Here is an 18,899-nt window from a genome sequence, read left to right on the forward strand (position 1 = left end):
ATTAATCACGGGCACTGTACTTTTTTAATAATCCTTCCTAATAACACTTGACAATTTTAACACTAGCTCTTTTCCCACAAAGCTTGCTGGCAGGACAGCGTTCCCCCAAAGTGCTGCCTTCACCCCATCCTGGCTGATGCCATAACTCCTCGTCAACTCCATCCTTGCACTGGGCATGTCCCAGCTTCCGCCCCAGCCCTGGCCACCTTTGGGTTGAAGGATGCAGCAGTTACCAGATCTCTGAGCCAGCTCTGAACTTGCTTCAGGAGGGTGGATATCCAGTTCTTTGGATATTTTCCATGACTGCCCTTCTGGGTTTCTGGTTTCTCAGGGTCATGGCGCCTAAGCTAGCCACTTACCCACAAGAGTCAAAGTTAAACCTCCAAAATCCTAAGGAAAGGTTTATGCACAGCACGCAGCAAAAGCAAAGCCAAAACTAAAGGCAGCTGGGAAGGAAAACCAAATTTTAGGAGTCTGTGAAGTCAGCACAGGAGTTTGAGAGAAACTGGCAATCAGCCCTAGATGCAAACTGGGTCAAAATGACGCTGAGGTCACTTGGGCGTAACCCACAACCTTCGTGTAGGTGCAGATGCGTTGAAGATTTTCATGGCACTGTCGCTCTTTGCATCATCACAATTTTTCACTGGAACATAATATACCAATCAGCTCAACCGTCATCATTTCCAGAACTTTGTCAACAACAAAAAACCCTTGACTTTTTTTAAAGTCAGTTCTGGCTCAGTTTATTCCTGACTCAGACGGGATGTGAGAGAATCCAGGGCAAGGTTGCCGGGGGAGGTGGGGTGCAGCTGTGGACGGCAGGCACAGTAGTATAAGAAAGCTGAGGCCGTAGGCGAGAAGGTATGTATCTCTGAATAAAACAGTGGAGAAAATCAGGACTAGCCTGTTGGCCTGGGTCTCCTAGGATCCTCCGACAGGCTTAATTAGAAGGCAAACAATCTCCCTTTCCCTCTGTTGGGCAGAAGAATGCGAGCTGTTGGGAGTTATGATAAACTGTGTTTTTCACTTGAGTGAGGTGGGGTACTACAGAAGAGATGAGAAGGAAGGGAAGAGTGAGTGGACAGTTTCAGAAGCCATATACAGTCCTTAAAGTGCACTGAACAAACACTAAACAACACCCGCCTAAGACAAAACAGGAGAATGTCTAGATGACCTTGGGTTTGGCGATGGCATTTAACACACAGCACCAAAGGCACAATCCGTGAAAGGAAGACAATAAGCTGGACTTCATTACAACTAAAAACGTCTGCTTGCGAAAAACACTGTCGAGCGAATAAGACAAGCCACAGTCGGGGAGAAAATATCTGCAAAGGACGCCTCTGAGAAAGGGCTGTCATCCAAAATACACCAAAAACCTCTTGAAACTCCACAGTCAGAAAATGAACAATCCGATTAAAAGCAACGGGCAGAAGACCTGAACAGACACCTCACCAAAGAAGACATACACGTGGAAAGTAAGAATGTGAAAAGATGCTTAGCAACATGTTCTCAGGAAATTTCAAATTAAAACAACGATGAAATACCACTGCACGCCTACTAGAGTGATCAGACTCCAAAACACTGAAGCACTAAAGGGCGCCAAGGGTGTGGGGCACCAGAAGCGCTCCTCCACTGCTGGTGGGAGCCCGAGGTGCTACAGACACCTTGGAAGACACTTGGCAATTTCTGGTTTTTTCTTTCAGTTTTACTGAGGTATGATTGACATACAGTGCCGTTTAAGTTTAAGCAAATAAACTGAAAACTTCGGCCCACACAGAAACCTGCACACAGATATTTAAAGCAGCTTTATTCCTAACTGCTAAAACTTGGGAGCGATTAGAATGCCTTTCGGTAGGTTGAAAGGATTACATAAACTGTGGTCCATCCAAGCAATGGAATATTACTCAGCGCTGAAAAGAAATGAGCTATCAGCCATAAAAAGATGTGGAGGGAACTGAAATACACATCGCTAAGTGAAAGACGCCAATCTGAAAAGGCTACACGCTGCATGATTCCCACTCTATGACACTCTGGAAAAGCCAAAACTACGTAGACGGTAAAAAGATCAGTGGTGGGCTAGGCGGTGGGCGGGGTTGGCAGCAGTGGGATGAGCAGGTGGAACTAAGATCATGCAGAGGATTTTTAGGGCAATGAAACTATTCTGTGTGATACTATAATGGTAGAACCATGTTATCATACATGCGTCAAAACTCATGGACTGTTTCACTCAAGAGTGAACTATATACTGTAAACTATGGACTTTGGGTGATGACGACGCCCACTGTAGGTTCAATGATTGTAACGTGTGCACCCCTCTGACGGAGGATGTTAACAGAAGGGGAGATCGTGTGTGTGTGGAGACAGATGGCATATGGGAAATCTCTGTACTTTCTGCTCCATTTTGCTGTGAACCTAAAACTGCTCTAAAACTAAAACCTATTTATAGTGCACTGACCGCCTTCAGCCATACTGCAGTAGACCTGGATTGGACTGTTTTGAACCCAGAAGGAGTTCAGGTCCCAAACAACAGTAGACGCCAGCTGGATAAAAGAGGTGAAACGACCTGAGCCATCAGCTAGAACGCGGCCATAAGAGATGCTTTGTAAATACGTGCAGAATGAACCTCACTTATGCCACTCTCACCTGGACCTGAGGCTGGGTGTGGCCACCACCATCCAGATGTTCATCGGCCCAGACCAGTCATGGGGAAACGGAGGCCCAGGCTCAGCCCAGGCTTCCTTCATCCAAGGACTTGGCCCGAATCCTTGGGCGATCTTCACCTCTGGCACTTCTGTCATTCCCCTCCTCAAGCCCGTCAGCCAATGCCATCAGCTCCGGCCACTGCCTTCATCTCAGCCACCACCGCCCCAATCCCAGATGCCAGCGCTCTGGCCTCAACTTTGCAGCAGCCCCTGCGGGCTCCCAACCTCCACACAGCAGCTCCCCATCTCGCCCGAAGGAGAATCCGATATGCTTACCTACCGTGGCCGTACGGACCTGTGTGGTCCGGGCCCTGGTCCCTCTCTGACCTCATCTGCCCCTCAGGACCCTCTCCAGCCCACCAGCCTCCTTGCTGCCCTCCAGACAGACTGGGCATGTTCTCCTCTGGGCTCCCTGTTCCCTACACCTGGACGCTCCTCCCCAGGAGATCTCTCCATGTCATTCAGGCCTCTACGCAAATGTCCCTAATTTAAAGAGGACATTCCCTGCACCCTATACAAACTGGAACCCCTGCCTTCCTTCTACTGTGGCCGCTTTACCCTGTCTCCCCTCCCCCGCCCTCCACAGCACATGGTGTGTTATGCGTATGTTCATTTCCTTGCGTTGCCTTCCTCCCCTGCTGGAACGTAAGCTTCATCAGCTCTTGTCTGCTTGTTCGCTGCTCACGTCCAGGGCCTAGAACAGCGCATGGCACGTGGTCAGTTTCTGATAAATACTGGATGGAAGGAAAGGAGAGATGGAGAGAAGAAGGTGAAAAGGGAGAGGGAGGAGGGGGGAGGGAGGGAGGGAGGGAGGAAAGAAGGAAGGAGGACAGGCGAGCCGGTTTCTCCTATGAAGTCACCATTTGCCCCATCTCCTCAGCACCTACCACCTGCTCACCGCCCCGCAAGGCTGTGGATACTACAAAAGAAAAAGAAAGCATTCTCCTTGTCCCTAAGAGTCTCAGTCTTTTGAGGAACGAGAAAATATACTAAAACCAATTGAGTGAATGACAGAGGCAATTCACTGTGCTGAAGAGACTCAGGAGCTAAATATATCTGAACACAGACAAGTGTTGTGAGAACCCGAAAAGAAAGAGAACTACACGGAAACTGGATACAGTTGTAAAGCCTCAGCTGCGTGTATTTCTCTGGTCCTACAGAGCACGTCCTCCATAAACAGTCAGGACACACTATATCATGTTCTCCGAATCGGTTCTGCGGAAATTTGCCCAAATCCTTCTGAAGTGCACATTACCCACAGCTTCAGGGGTGTCCAATGACCTAAAAATCAGAGTTACTTCTTCTCATTCTCACCATTTCTTCCACTGACCTATAAATTCCATCTCCTGGTCAACCCCTCCCCCAATCCTTCTCTCTATTTCAGGGGAGGGGGGCAGGGAGCAAGGCCTCCTATGCCTTCGATTCCATTACTGATGGAAGGTGGGTAACACCTCTTTGAACTTTCTCTCCCATTCAATCCCAATAATCCTTTACACTTATTTTTTTAAAAGACTGACTTTTTTTTTTACTTGGCCGCATGGCGAGGCACACGGGATCTTAGATCTCTGACCAGGGATCAAATCCGCGCCTCCTGCAGTGGAAGCGCAGAGTCCTAACCACTGGACCGCCAGGGAAGTCCCTCTCTTCACTTATTTTTAATCTTCTTTTTCCCTCAGGCCGTCCTCACTCCAACTTCTTTTCCTTACCTATTTCTTCTGGATTTCCTGACACGAAGGTTGGCATTATATAGCTCACCTCATTGCCCCATTTTTAAGCATTCAATTACAGAGGGAAAAAAAGTGCATTCCCTCATCTGCCTGCATCACACATGCAAGGTGAAGGAAGCAGCTAGTAAATCATTCTTCCGCATTCTCACGGGACCAAAACGGCCTGTGCAGCCCCTCCGCTACATTTCCTGCTGCCCCCCACCCTCCTGCTCAGCAGTCTGTAAACTCAGGCGAGGATTTTAATTCAGCGCTACTCTTCGGGAGAAAAGGTGACTGGAGACACCAGTGGAATGGCACATGTGAAGGAATGTTCTCCTGGCACCCAAAGTAATGTGCCCCGTTTGGACCTGGCATCAGGGTTATATGCGGCCAGCAGAGAAGTTGGGCCTCAGCCCAGACGCAAACTGAAGGGGCCACCCTGCTCAGGAGGCATCTACCACTTCCGCCCTCACGGCTGAGTGATGGAAAAGTTGGTCCCCCACTGACTAAAAGTGCCAACAGTGCCAGAAACACAGAAGGCGTCAGGAGGGAAGGCACCAACCAATCCACCACCAAGGGCTGAAGGACTGAAAGATAAAAGGTAAAACGCAAGAAGGTTAAATGAGGAAAAGTCAAAACACAAGACACCTCTATAGCTTTAGCTTCACTGCGAGGCTTTCTAATGGGAAAAGTAATGCACTTGCTGGAGAAGCAGCTGGTTTTCATTACAGCCTAAAAGGGTTCAAAAATGAATACAGCCCCCCTTCTCCCTGCCCCAAATTCGGTGCACATTCAATTCTAACAGAAGGGACACCCAGACTTAAAACTCAAATAATCTGAAACCCCTGCCATGGAGAATTGCTGCTCAAATGGTTTATTCCTTTGCAGGCCACTAACTAAAACAATGATAACTTTCATGTCAAATTCCAGGAAATAAAGGGTAGACAATAAACAGAGATTTTTTTTTTAACCAAATGCAAACAAATGAATTAGTGCTGAGGGGCTGAAGAGAAGCCAAACAAATTAGGCCTGAGGGCGCCCACCAGCCCTCCTACCCCACTGAACAGCTCCTGGGCGCCTTCTCCATGAGAGTTCAGAAATGGTCAGGGTTAGGGGACAAACATGTAACAAAAGACGCAGGCCCACCCAGAAGATGTGGGAGCCTGCTGGGAGGATTACAAACACTGGCGCAGGGCCAAGAACTGCCTCTCTTCCCCCGGCAGCGGAAAGGAAGCAAGATCGCCAACCCAGACATCGTGGGCAAGTCCCCCCACAGTGAAGAATGGTTTTCACGCCAGGAGAATGCCTGTCATTGTGCCTGCAGACCCTGGGGTTGGTAACTACATTTTAAAATCATTACTTTTTCAAACGCACTCTCCATTACCACAACAGAGCATCTCAGTCAGTTAGAGCATGGCCTGCTTGCTGGGGACACAGTAAATATTTGTCATCAGAATTAACTAACTGCACTAAAGAGGCCGTAACACAGCCTTCCAGTTTCCCACAGAGAAAAAGCCTATTCTCAAACCACAGACTTTACCCCATACCCCCAAACCGGCATCTGAAGTCATATATGAATTGTGAGATGGGCTATGCTAAAAAGCAGGTGACTCAGGACAAACAACCCACCCACCCAAATCACGGAGGATGGGTTGGAAATAGCATCTTGTGAAGGTGAATGCATTTCCGGCCGCCTATTGTATAGATGTGACCACTGACAACAGGAGGGGCTCAAAAACTCCCCTAAAGCAAACAGCAACCATGAGATTAGCCATAAAACCTCCTTAGGTGGTTTTCATTCAGAAAAATTTATAGTCGGATTTAAAAATTAAATATCTCATTACTCACTAGTCCTTACCTGGAACCAAATGCTTTCTTTGACCTCTGCCTTATGTAAGCCCACCACTTCCTGGTAAATCTCCTCCCCACGCCTCACCCAGGGCATTCAGAAAATCCCAAAGTCCACATACAAACTGAGTGACTGAGCAAGGACAGGAGGCCAGCTGCCCTGGTGGCTCCAGCAGCTCCGGGAGCTGAAGGATGCCGATGCCTGCCCACAGGGTGTGTCCAGTGTGGGGACCACTGAAGGGGCCAGAGCAGGAGCACAGCATCGGAAACAGTGTTAGAAAATGAACTTGCGATGGTACGGCGGTGATCTCAAGTGTTTCCATGCCACATGGAAACCAAGACAACCTTCCTTGGGATTTGCTGGAGCTGCCATCAGCTAGTTTGGTACCTGGAGTTACGTTCAGCTGGGCATCTTGTCTTTCATTTGGAGTACTCACCCCCTTTCACAATGAGCTTCATCCTAGACCATCGGGCCATCTGATGATCAGAAACAGCCTGGCCTACCTACCCCTTTTGCTTCTCGAGGGCTGCGGCTATGGTACTTCACTGGAAATGCAACTTTGCCATCTCTTTAAAATACTTCTTCCGTGGCGTCTGCTTATGGCTGTTCTGCCTCAGCTAAAGTGCATATGGGCAAATAAGATGCTATTTCATCTGCAAAGATTCCACTTACATATAGTCTTTTGGATACATACCTGTTGTCTACAGTATTGATTTCCATTCTGTGTTCCTGAAATACTAAAGTTGCATAAAAGTATCTCAGAAGACCAGGACACCACCAGGCTGGTAGGGCTTTGGGTCCTCCACTTACTCTTCAATCAGATTCATTCTGGTATTAGCCATTAATTTATATAACACATACCTTATCATATGTAACATATGATAACATAATTTACATTTATGTATATTATATATGATAAAATATATACACATACATAAATGGTATATATGCATGTGCATATATATAATCAGAAGATTTTATGTAGAAAAAAATAATTCCATGGCTAAAAAAAAGCTTGAAAACCATGATTTAACCAAAGTGAGATCTATCTGTATCAAGGACTACAGATTCTAAAGCTCTACCAGGCAATTGTGATATGAACAGTCAACCATATGGAGTTTCTCTGGTTGAAGCAGACCTGGGGAGCCTAAAGGCTCCCACTTAGGACCAACTCCTTACCCTTAAGTATCTCCCTCTCTCTCTCTCTCTCTCTCCCTCTCCCTCTCTCTCTCCCTCCTTGGAGAATAGTTTGGAAGTTATTGAACCACATGATCTATATGTTCCTCCAGATTCAATGATCTAAAGATTCCCATATTCCAATAGTTTTAGATGAAATGGATGAGAACAATGATGATCTCACTGTCTGGGGATCTAAAATTGAAAAGATTCTGAATTATTGTTTCAAAAAATCACTCACCAAAAAAAATATTTAGGCAAGGCAAGATATTAGGATATGTTGAAATCAGATATCATTGCACAATTGCATAGATGAGCTTCAAATTGATGAAATTCATATTTTCTGGCTTTCTGTTTTAATTGTGGCCACCCAGCCCCCTGCGGGCCAAGCAAGCTCTTTCAATTTAGGATTGCAGCAAGCAAAGCATTCCCAGCAGAGGACCAATGATGGTGGAATTAAACCACCGGGTGATCTTCAAGCTCTTCTTTCCCCAGTTTGTTATCTCAAACTCTGTCACGTTCAACATCCAGAGAAGAATCACTTGTCACCAACGAAAAAGAAGTTTAATCAGCGGCCTTAACATTGTTATCCAGCATTTGGACCTTATCTCCTATCACTATGTCACCACCACTTACATTCTTAAAATATAAAAGTCAAGACTGTCCCATGCCATGGTCATGTACGTTGAGAACAAACAACTTCTCCCGCCCTGCCCAAAAAAGCATTTTTAACAAAAACTTCACACGGTTTTACCCCTAAGATTATGTAAAGCATTTCCACATGCCTTAATTAATGGCAACTAAATATTAAAACATTTGGGCTTTGTTTTGCATGTGTGTGTGTTTAATTTAAGTAATGAACAGATTACAAGTAAGTAGAGCTCTTGGTTGAAGATATTTGTTTTCTTTTGATCACCTGGCTCATTTTACTCATCATTAAATAGGGAAAGTGGGTGAAATCCACCCAAGGAGTTTCCAACTTGCCAAAGCTCAAGATATGTAGTCAGCAGGCATGGAGCTGTTCAGACTGAAGCCGAGCAGGTCACTTCCGAGGGGGGGTCCCCAGAGCACTATTGAAGAACCCTCTATGCCACTGTTCCATGAGGATTTTTCCAGCTGTAAAATTCTATGATCCAGCTGTCTCCTCCGTATCTCCAATTGGGTAAGAAAAGGAAATGAGTGTTCAAAGAACCAAATGAAGAACCAAAAAGCCACACCCATTACTAGTCCAGTAAAGCAAGCATGCAGTCTATTTTGTCTCCCCATAACTCAGTGTTCTGTCTGCGAAATGGAGAAAGTGTGGGGCCAATGAGGATCCAAATGGCTAATGATGTGGGTGAAATGCGTTCCTTTCTCTTAATGGTTTTGTTATGACTCTCACCACCCCCACCCCAATACCAAAGAGTTACAGACACAGACAAGGAGGATAAAGGGTGATGTCAACAGAAACAGGGTGAGTCGGGATCAGAATACAGGATGGAGCAGGAAGCAGAAATCCCAGAATTCAATGGGCAGGAGTAATGGGACGGCTCCAACTGGTCTACGCAAGCCTCATCTGTGCCAATTTGATTGGACACAGTTTAAGAGGAAGAAAGAAAATGCCAATGAAAACCAAAACAAAAGATAAACAGCAGCCTTTCCAAATGGGTGGGCAGGGATCTGGCCTCCTGGCAGGGGAGGAAGCCAGCAGCCCAGGGGGCCTGTCCCCAAAACCAGCCGAGCCCACTCTGCCCCTGTGGCCACTCCTTCCCACGGAGTTCAGCGGTGCTTTCCGGACCCTGAACCCATTGGGGGGATTTTTGGGAGGGAGTTTGGCAAATTATTACACAAAAGGAACCAAAGAAGAGAAGGGAAAACATAAAATCATTTCTACAGCACAAAAAAATTTTTATCCTTTGACTTTAGCCAGACAAAGAATTTTCAGGCTCCATTCAGCCGTAAAATCAGTTCTCATGCCACCCACATTTCGCACGCCTCCCCCACTCCTACCGCAGCCATTCCACTCCCCCAGCTCCAGCTCCCCCTATCCTCCGCCTCTCCCAGCACCTGCCATCCCCCTGGCCTCAAACCCAAACATCCATTTGAAGCAAACATGAGGACCCAACAAATATACACTCCCTCTTACACATATTCACATGTGTGTATACATACATACAGCTACCCCCATCCCTCACTAAAACTGTCTAACATCCGACGGAGATGTTAGCCATGGTACCCCTTGCCCCACAGCCTCTCCCAGTGAAACTGACAAGGCACAGCTCCTGTTTAGGGGTAGCCATAGGTGATGACTATTCCACCTGGTAACCCCACTGGAGCCATAGCTCACCGGACCCAGAGTAGGTAATAAAAGGGCTATGACAATGATCCTTTAGGCAAGATCTATTTCATTCTCACTGCCATCCGCAGGGTGGGCTGTGAGTCTGCAGAGAACACTCCAGCTCACACACCCTTGGTCTGCCTCTTTTATCCTCGTGCCTAAGCCTTTTTCTTTGGAGGAGCAAGTGCCAGAAGATAAGCTTCTGAAACAAGTCAGGTTCTGGGGGCAGTGTTCCCACCAGCCCTGGAGAGCTTTCACACAGATCAGTATCCTGGAATGAGCCTGTTCAGCCTGCAGAAGGAAGTGTGATAATGCAGGAATGTGGCTCTGGGTCTTGGTCCCCCAGGGAAGGGGAGAGAGGAAGAGAAGGGAGGAAAAGCAGAGTTAAAGGTCATGAGTAATTGAGACTTGATAATGCCATGTGCCTGTGACAGTGACGTCACACACGGTGGTGGAGCTTTGAGCCCTGGCTCTCCATAACCCACCAAGCCTTGGGCTGAAAGTTAGATTCTAGTTCTAGTCTTCAACTGACCAGGAACTTCTTCGTAACGCTAACACCTTAGTGATTAAGGACCCATTGCCTCCCCAAATTCTACTCCTCCAGTTGGATTCACCTTGGGAATGTGATCTGTTAAACGGGAAGGGGGACGTTGCCCCTCCTCTTTTAACCCCTATGAGGCAAACTGACTCCATAAAGAGATTTAACTCTGACCTTTGGAGGAATTTGGGCAATCATGAAATTATGTCCTTTCTGTATTTGGAAGAGCCATAGCTTCTACTGATAAAAACCTAAGGTCTGCAGGGTGTCCTAAAGACCTCACATCATCATACAGGCTTTTGGCAAAGTTCCTAGACCTAATGAAGAGATATAGTGGAGAGGAAGAAAACTTGAAGGGTGGCAGAAAGACATGGATAAACTACGCAGGGACTTCATTTTAACATGCACATCTTGAGCCATCCACATGGAAACTTTTCCTGGAGAGAGAGCTCGGGAGATGTAAAGGCAAGGAGACGAGTTTCACCTCCTCTTCCTTCTTTCATTCTCCAGTGGCAGGATTAGGAAATAACCAACTGGCTAAAGATCAGGGGGCGAGAAGGAAAAGGAAGCAAAGCAAAAGGTCTGTATTATCCCTCCCTGGATCACCCTACTGCTCTGACAAATCAAGAGGTGACCCTTTGAGAGATGAATGATCTCAGACCATTTTATGGACAGAGTCAGATTTTCTCATTACAGTAAATCAGTACAAGTATTGTTGGCAGTCCAAAGAGGCTCAAAACCCGTATCTCCACGCAGGTCCCCCAACCATCTCCTCTGATTCTAGGAAGTAAATCCATGGTCAGGTGAGTTCTGAGGCAACCCAAATGAGATCCATTAAAAGATCAAGAGAGAAAGAAAGAAGGAAAGGAGGGAGAGAAGGGGAAGGGAGGGGAGGGGACAAAGGAGGGGGGGGAGGGAGAGAGGGAGGGAGGAAGGAAGGAAGGAAAGCAGGAATACTGGCTCTTAGGTTTTTTTAACTTGGGCCTAACCAATGAGAGTGTGATTTATGCCATCTGTCACAGCAGGGAAAAGCTGAAAAAGTCAGAGAGACTGACTAAGTGGCCCCCTCCCTCCTGCCCACCTGTGGTGTACACAGTCTAGGGCAAGAAGAGTCTGTTGGCAGAAATCTCTCAGAGGAAGAAGGAATCCTCTTTCTAGTTAAGCAATTGTATCTCTTTTCAATCAAAGAAAAGTAGTATCCAATTTTCAGGGAAAGAGTTAGACGAGACCAGTCAAGAATTCAAGAAGTGACTGGAACCTTAAAAAAAAAAAAAGAAAGAGAATTCAAGAGGTGGACGCTCCCTGGGACTTCCCTGGTGGCCCAGTGGGTAAGAATCCACACTCCCAATGCAGGGGGCCTGGGTTCGATCCCTGGTCAGGGAATCAGATCCTGCATGCGTGTTGCAACTAAGAGTCCACATACTGAAACTAAAAAAAAAAAAGATCCCGCATGCCGCAACGAAGATCCTGTGTGCCGCACCTAAGACCCAGCACAGCCAAAATAAATAAATAAATATTTTAAAAAGAACTAAATCAGTATTTAAAAAAAAAAAAAAAGAGGTGGACATTCCCAAGACTGACGGAGAAAACCCCTTAGTTGTTCAGGCCTCAGAACTGCTATGGAAGCAGAGGTGGGCAGCTTTGGAGAACAAAGGTCTTTGAGAGCCAGACCTATAAGGTCAAAGGACATGGTAGATATTTGTCACTTGGGGCCACCCAGCATCCAAACACTCTCCTACCGGGGGAAGAAATCTCAAGTTAAGTGGAAGACAGGCCTCCTTGGTGGCCCAAGAGGTCACACAGCTCCTCCCCCTCTTCCCTCGCAGCTGGAGAAAGGGCATGTGACCGAGGTGTGGCCCATCGGAGCCTACCATACCGTTTAACTCCGAGTTAAAAGCCAAGGACCGCTTAGAGATGATCTTGCGATGGCGGGTTTCTAGGGGGAGTGGAGCCTGAAGGTGCGACAGCAGAAGCAGCACCCCGAGCCCACTGCTCACACAGTAGGGTTTTGGCAGAGCCTGGCCTCCTTGGTGTGCGCCCAAGACTGGCTCACTCGTCTTCCCAGAGACTTCAAGAGCTACTGAATCCATCCAATAAATCTATTTTCTGCTTAAGTTAACCAGCTGGAGTCTTTTCTTCACACGCAAGAACCCTGACTAATGCTGCATTATAACCAGAAATGTATCAGAAAAGATCCCCTGCTGGTGGGAGGCGCCCGTCTAAGCCCTGAAGAGCCACTTCTCAGGTGACGCTCACCTGTCCTCTCTGGGCAGCGAGCAGGTAACTGAGAGAACTGTCACATCCACACTGGCCGCGCACGCCACGTGGGACTCTGCTCCTAACACACAACTCCACACTGCTTTCTTATTCCCTTTATGGTAATGCTTTTTTCAGTAAATATATGTTTGGGAGATGTATGTGTTCTCCTATAACCCACAGGGAAGAACCTGAGAAAGCGAGCAGACCTCAAAGCCTTCCACCAGTTTCCATCCCGTCATCTGGCCAAGGCCTCTCCACTCCAATCCATTTGCAGGGCCCCATATACCTTTTTTTTCTTCTTTTTTTTTGCGGTACGCGGGCCTCTCACTGTTGTGGCCTCTCCTGTTGCAGAGCACAGCCTCCGGACGCGCAGGCTCAGCGGCCATGGCTCACGGGCCCAGCCGCTTCCGCGGCATGTGGGATCTTCCCGGACCGGGGCACGAACCCGTGTCCCCTGCATCGGCAGGCGGATTCTCAACAGCTGCGCCACCAGGGCAGCCCCCCCATATACAATTTTGTTGCTTCTGCCTTCAAGGCTTTGTTCAGGAGAGAAAGTTCACTCTACCAATTAAGCGTTCTCTCTTCCTCAAAACTCCTGCTCGAGATTCCTCTTCTATAGAGTCTGGCTCCAAAAGTCAGGAGCCGCATGGTTCCCTGGATGCACTGTGTTCTTTCTCTCCTTCACTAGGAACGCCTGACCTGCCCACCAAGAATCTCCACTTAACCTGATGAGGGTCTGCTTCTTAAAAGCTCAGCTCCAGGAAGTGTTTGCTGACCCTCTGACAGTGTATTAGAGGCTTCTCCTTGACTCTCTCCAAACCCCCATGCCTGCTTCCTCTACTGCATCTTCCACATGCATTGTCCCCTGCTTATGTGTCTGCCTCTCCAGGGAGATGATGAGCTCACTGGCAGCTGGCACTGGGTCTCCTTATACCAACACCTGGTGCAGCACTTGGCACAGAGTAAGCGTTCGGTGAGTGTTAATGAATGAATGAATGAATGAGTTAGCACTGGGAGCTTCCCCCACAGCTGAACTTACTCTGCCACTGAGACCTCATCTGTCAAAAGCGGAAACGGAGAAGAACATTCGCAAAGGTCTCTTCCAGGCCCAAGATCTTGTGAATCATTTCAGTTTTCCCTCATGGATCCCGCTTAACAGTAATAGTCATAGCTAACACTTCCTGAACAGGTTAGCAAGCCAGCTGCTCTGCTAAGCACTGTATCCGCCCTCTGTATCCACGGGTTCTGCATCTGTGGATTCAACCGACTCCAGATTGAAATTATTCAAGAACATGCACGCAAAAAATTCCGGAAAATTCCAAAAAGTAAGACTTGAATTTGTCATTCACTGACAAGTATTTACACGGCATTTACATTGGATTAGGTATTATAAGTCACCTAGAGATGATTTAAAGTGTACAGGAGGACGTGCGGGGGTTATATACAAATACTACGCCATTTTATACAAAGCACTTGAGGATCTGCAGATTCTGGTATCCGTGGGGGTCCAAGAGCCAATCCCCCACAGACATGGAGGGAAACTGTATGGGATTATCTCATTCAAGCCTATCAAACCCTTATCAGCACGTTTGCAGGGAGCTGTACAGTAGCCAAGCGCTCAGTCTCACGGGGACTAAGACGGGGCTGGATGAGCGTACAGAGCAGCCTGAAGAAGAGGCAGCCAAGGGAAGGGAGGAGGGGGCCAAGCAACTGGGTGCGGTTTTCCTGCCTGAAGACACTTGAGGAATAAGCCAGGAGAGGAACGGGAAGGGAGGTCACAGTTGTTGAACACTCCCCTATGCGTCCTCGCAAAACCCCATGAGCGAGGCATGGTCGTCCCCTCTTTGCTGAGAGGGAAACCAAGACCCAGAGAAGTGAAGGAATCCATCCAAGGTCCTGCAGAATGGAGGCCGAGTCCAAAAACTCAGGTCTGTTTGTTTGCAGAGCTGGGCTCACCATCCGCCCCAGTATGGGGAAGGTCTGACAATAGGGAACTGTCCCCAGAACAAAACCTTGGAGCTCTAACCTATAGGTTTCCTCCAGCCTGTTCTCCTAAAGGAAGCAAGGGTCTGTAATCGATACAATCACACAGTCAGTCAAAGCAAGCTTGCAGTTTCCCAGGGGCCCTCTAACGTTCTCTGGACGGACCTACCAAGGTTGAGAATCGCACGGCAGAGAAAAGAGCCCAAGATTTGGAGGCCAAGAACTTGAACACAAGGCTCCCCGTCCACTCTTTGTTGGCTGGTGATCTCAGGACTTTGGAAACCGTAAAGCATTCAACAAATACTGTCATTTTATGAATGATCTGAGAATCCTGGCCTCAACACATGGTCAGATATGATCTGGCCCTGGATGCTGAGCCCTTTGAGCACATCAACAGCCTTCAAAAAGGACAGCACGTCTCAGCTAAGCATGACACAGCCCCTCCAAGCTTCCTGATCTGTTTATTTGTTCGAAGCATCTGTTTGGTTAGAGAAACACATCAAGAACATCCCTCTGCCTGCAAACCTCCCCTTCAGCTGGACAGATGGGCCAGAGAGCAGGGCTCCCAGGAATAGGGATGCTCAACAAGACGCAGATGGCCAGCTGACCCAGGTCACTGGACTCCACGTGCCGGAGGCTGTGCAACAGCTCAGGCAGCTCCCCTCCCCATGGCTACACTGACCCCTCTGGCAAAGAGCTCAGGGCTGGAATGGGTACCACTGCTTGGAAACAGAGAGCTCCAGTCCTCCCCCACCCTCCGCTCCCTTCCCACACTGGTCGATTCAGCACTGTGGTAGCCAGGTGGGCCTGCAGCCTGGACTGCACTCAGCTGATAGGAACTGTGCATGCGTCGTGGGGGCGGGCCACTGCCCTCTAGGAGATGGGAGGAGGGGGCTTGGGCTGGATGGTCCAGGGTGTGTTCTGGTTCCCAGACCTGATCTGGGCTGACCTGACATGAATGCCTTTCTCTCCCCCGTATCCATGCCCCAGGAAGTACTGATATTTACTCGGAACACCTTCCACACCCCCTCCACCCTACTCTCCACCCCCAACACGGAGACAGACACAGTCTCGGGCAGACAACCTGTTCTCCGTGAAGCCTCTCCAACTCTCTGTGAAGCCTCTCCAACTCCTCCTTATTTCAGATCTCCTCCTGCACCCTGTATCCACCTGAGGGAAGCCTGCGGGGTTCAAGTCCAGTTAATCCACTTACTAGCACAGAACTGTGGTAGGGATTATCTGAGTTAGCAGAGGTAAAGGGCAACGGCAAAGTCCTCATACGTGTATATATACCAATATACAAATCTATACATCCAAATACAGTATATCAATAGAGTATACATACTCTATGATATACTATATAGCATGTATGTATATATATACACAATAGTATGTATATGTGTGTGTGTATATATACACTGTTAGTTTACTGTCCATAGCTATGTAATTGATATATATTATATACAAATAGATTAGTATGTTATTAGTAGTATATTAATATTAGCACCATATCATGTGCTAATAAGTATATTATATATCACATATTATTGGTATCTTCCGGGATGAGCATCGTATCACGTCATCGTCCATTTACTTGTCTGCCTTCTTCACTAGACCACGGGCTCTTGAACAGCAGGAGCCATGACTCCGGTTTCATCCACCTCTAAGCCAGGGTCTGGAACCCGGTAGGTACTCAATAACCAACTGATGAATGGATAAATACCAGAGCACTGTGGGCCCACCCCCGCCCATATACTATCAACCGAGGCAGAAGGGTCCGACTGGCCACCCAGTCCTCCCCAATCTTTTAAACTTCCCAGCAGAATCTCAGGCGGAACGTTCCAGCAGAGGCCTGGCTTTAATTTTCAGAGATAAAGAGCTAAGTGCTGGAGAAAGGCCTTATCCGGCGTTTCAAGCCCTTTCTCCGGATTCGGCCCCCCGAGACTCGAGACTCGCACTTCGGCCGCCCTCCCAGGCCCCTCCCAGGCTACACCCGCGCCGTCGGGGTCTCCACCCCTGGGCGGCCCTGCTTTCCCACAGTGTGCGACGCGGCCGCCTGCTCTCAAGGACGGAGGAAACCGGCCACCTCAGAGGCCGGGCGGGCTGGTGCCGTTCCCGCAGCTGTCACCCGTGGCCTCTCAACACCCACCAGCTCCGCTGGAAGCAGCCCAAGCGCCTCCAACGCCCAGAGCGACATCCAAGCCCGAGCCTCCCGTGGCCCCGAGGCTGGAGGGACCACACACAGCAGGCGGCGCACACCCCACCCTCGGGCCTCACTCCCCACCCAGGCCTCACACAGACGCCCACCTCACACGCTGCACTCCACGCAAAGCCCCTCTCGGAGGTATCCTGCCGCCTCCACCCTGGACGCAAGCAACGCTGTGAAGGCCACAGCGCACTGAACGCTGTCACTGCCTGAGTCTGCAGCACCTCCTATCTGCCCCTCCTCATGAGCAGAGCAGAAAGGAGTCCGGATCCTGAAGCAGAAACATCGCCACCCTTAGGCTCCATAACCTCACACAAAGACGTAAAATGCAAATGGGCCCTCAACAGCACGTCCTCAGCACGCGAGGCACTTTCTAAGAGTGAGAAAGACACCAGTGTCCCTCCTTTTTGGCAAGAAAAATGAGATTCGTGGTATCACTTTTGATAATGTTCTTGGAGCTTGGACCCTCTCCCACCTTTGGGTTCCCCCAGAGCAGCTCCACCTTGGTGTGTTTTATATACGAATTTCTGAGTGAACTTTAGTTTGAAAGAATGCCATGGCTATAAACTAATGTTCATGCAGTTCCTATATCTGCTGCGTATCCAAATATATGGGGTCAATCTGGATGAAGTTTCAGCCCCACCTTGTCCCTCCCCTTCAACCCTCTCTACACACATGTGCACACATGCCTGTGAGCACACACACACGTCAGTCCTCCCAAGCCAAGCCTTGATGTTCCTGGCAAGGAAAGGGCTACTTTTAGATACCAGGCTTAAATGGCAAAGAAGGCCAAGGTGGCCACCAATCTTTTCTCTGGGACCAGTACTTTGGGAAGGACGTTTCTACTTCCAGCCGCAGGCTCCTAACGTAACTGAAACGCAGCCTCCTCAGACGGTGGGGTCATTTCATCCTCAGGTTTCTGCTGCAACCCCAGAAGTCCATGTTGGGAAACGATGGGGGAGGGTAGGACAGATACAATCTTGAGGATATTGTTGGGAAACGGAGGAATTTGTGGAGTAAACACTCCACTCTTCTCAAGTTTGTCTTCCCATAAAAGCTCGGTACTAGAGAGAAGGCTGCATCTGACATTCTGCAAGCTGTCATTAGACACCACTGCGTGCGTGAGCCAGCACTTGTACCAGGAGGGGATAAAAAAGAAAGATTTCCCGTCTGTAAGGACCCGACCACCTCCCTGGAGAGATAAGACCGCAGTTGTCCATAGACAGGCACATGGCAACCCAAAGCAGCGTGATCAGTGCCAAGGGAAGGAAGGAACTCAGAGGAGACACAGAGACCTCAGGAAGCCTTCATGGAGAGATGGGACGCGATGACTCGGGCGTGAAAAGGGTGGATGGGAAGCATTTCAGGGCACAAGAGGTAGCCTAGAGAGGACTAGCTGGGAACGAGCAGGAAGTGCTTGGAGGATGCGGAGTAGGACAGCAGAACTGCGTTTGGGGGATGGCTGAGAATAAACACCAGCACGGCCAAGAGTGCTACTGAGTGATTACTTACTGTTGATGGATTTATATAAATAATGTCTCCCTATTTCTAACCATCCTGTGAGGCAGGTAGTGCCATCCCAGTTCTACAGAGAAGGAAGGTGAGCTTGGAGAGCTTCGGTCACCTGCCCAAGGCCCCATCCCCACCTCCGTCCCCCAAACAAAGCCTGAGCTTTCTCTTCCCAAATCCCTGTGTTAGTTGGGCCCAACCAGCATGGTTTCCACAACAGCCAGAGGAATATTCTCTCGTAGCAGACCTGGGAAGGTCGTGAAGGCAGATTTAATGGTAAGATTCATCCTAACGGCCTCCCCATAGCACGTATGTATCATCTTTACCTAAGCTACTGATTTCTCCATTCATTCCGTTTACTCGTTCGTGCAGTAAACCCGCGCCCTGAAGGAAAAAGATGTTAAACGTCTGGGATTTCAATTAACCATCGACTTAAACCACGGTTCTCAAAAAAAGTGCCAGGTGGAGCCAGAACTGCATTGAGCAAATGAATTAAGCTACGAGAAGGAGATGAGGACGGAAGCGCAGCCCCAGACCTTGGGCGGCACCACCCTGAGCCCAGGGAAGGGCGAGGTTATGGCGGGCACTGAGCCACGCTGGCTGGGCTTCCCTTGCCCACCAAGCCCCAGACCAGGGCACAGGGGATTGGGGAGG

Source organism: Leucopleurus acutus (assembly GCF_964270905.1).
Source record: "Leucopleurus acutus genome assembly, chromosome: 8".
Taxonomy (NCBI): domain Eukaryota; kingdom Metazoa; phylum Chordata; class Mammalia; order Artiodactyla; family Delphinidae; genus Leucopleurus; species Leucopleurus acutus.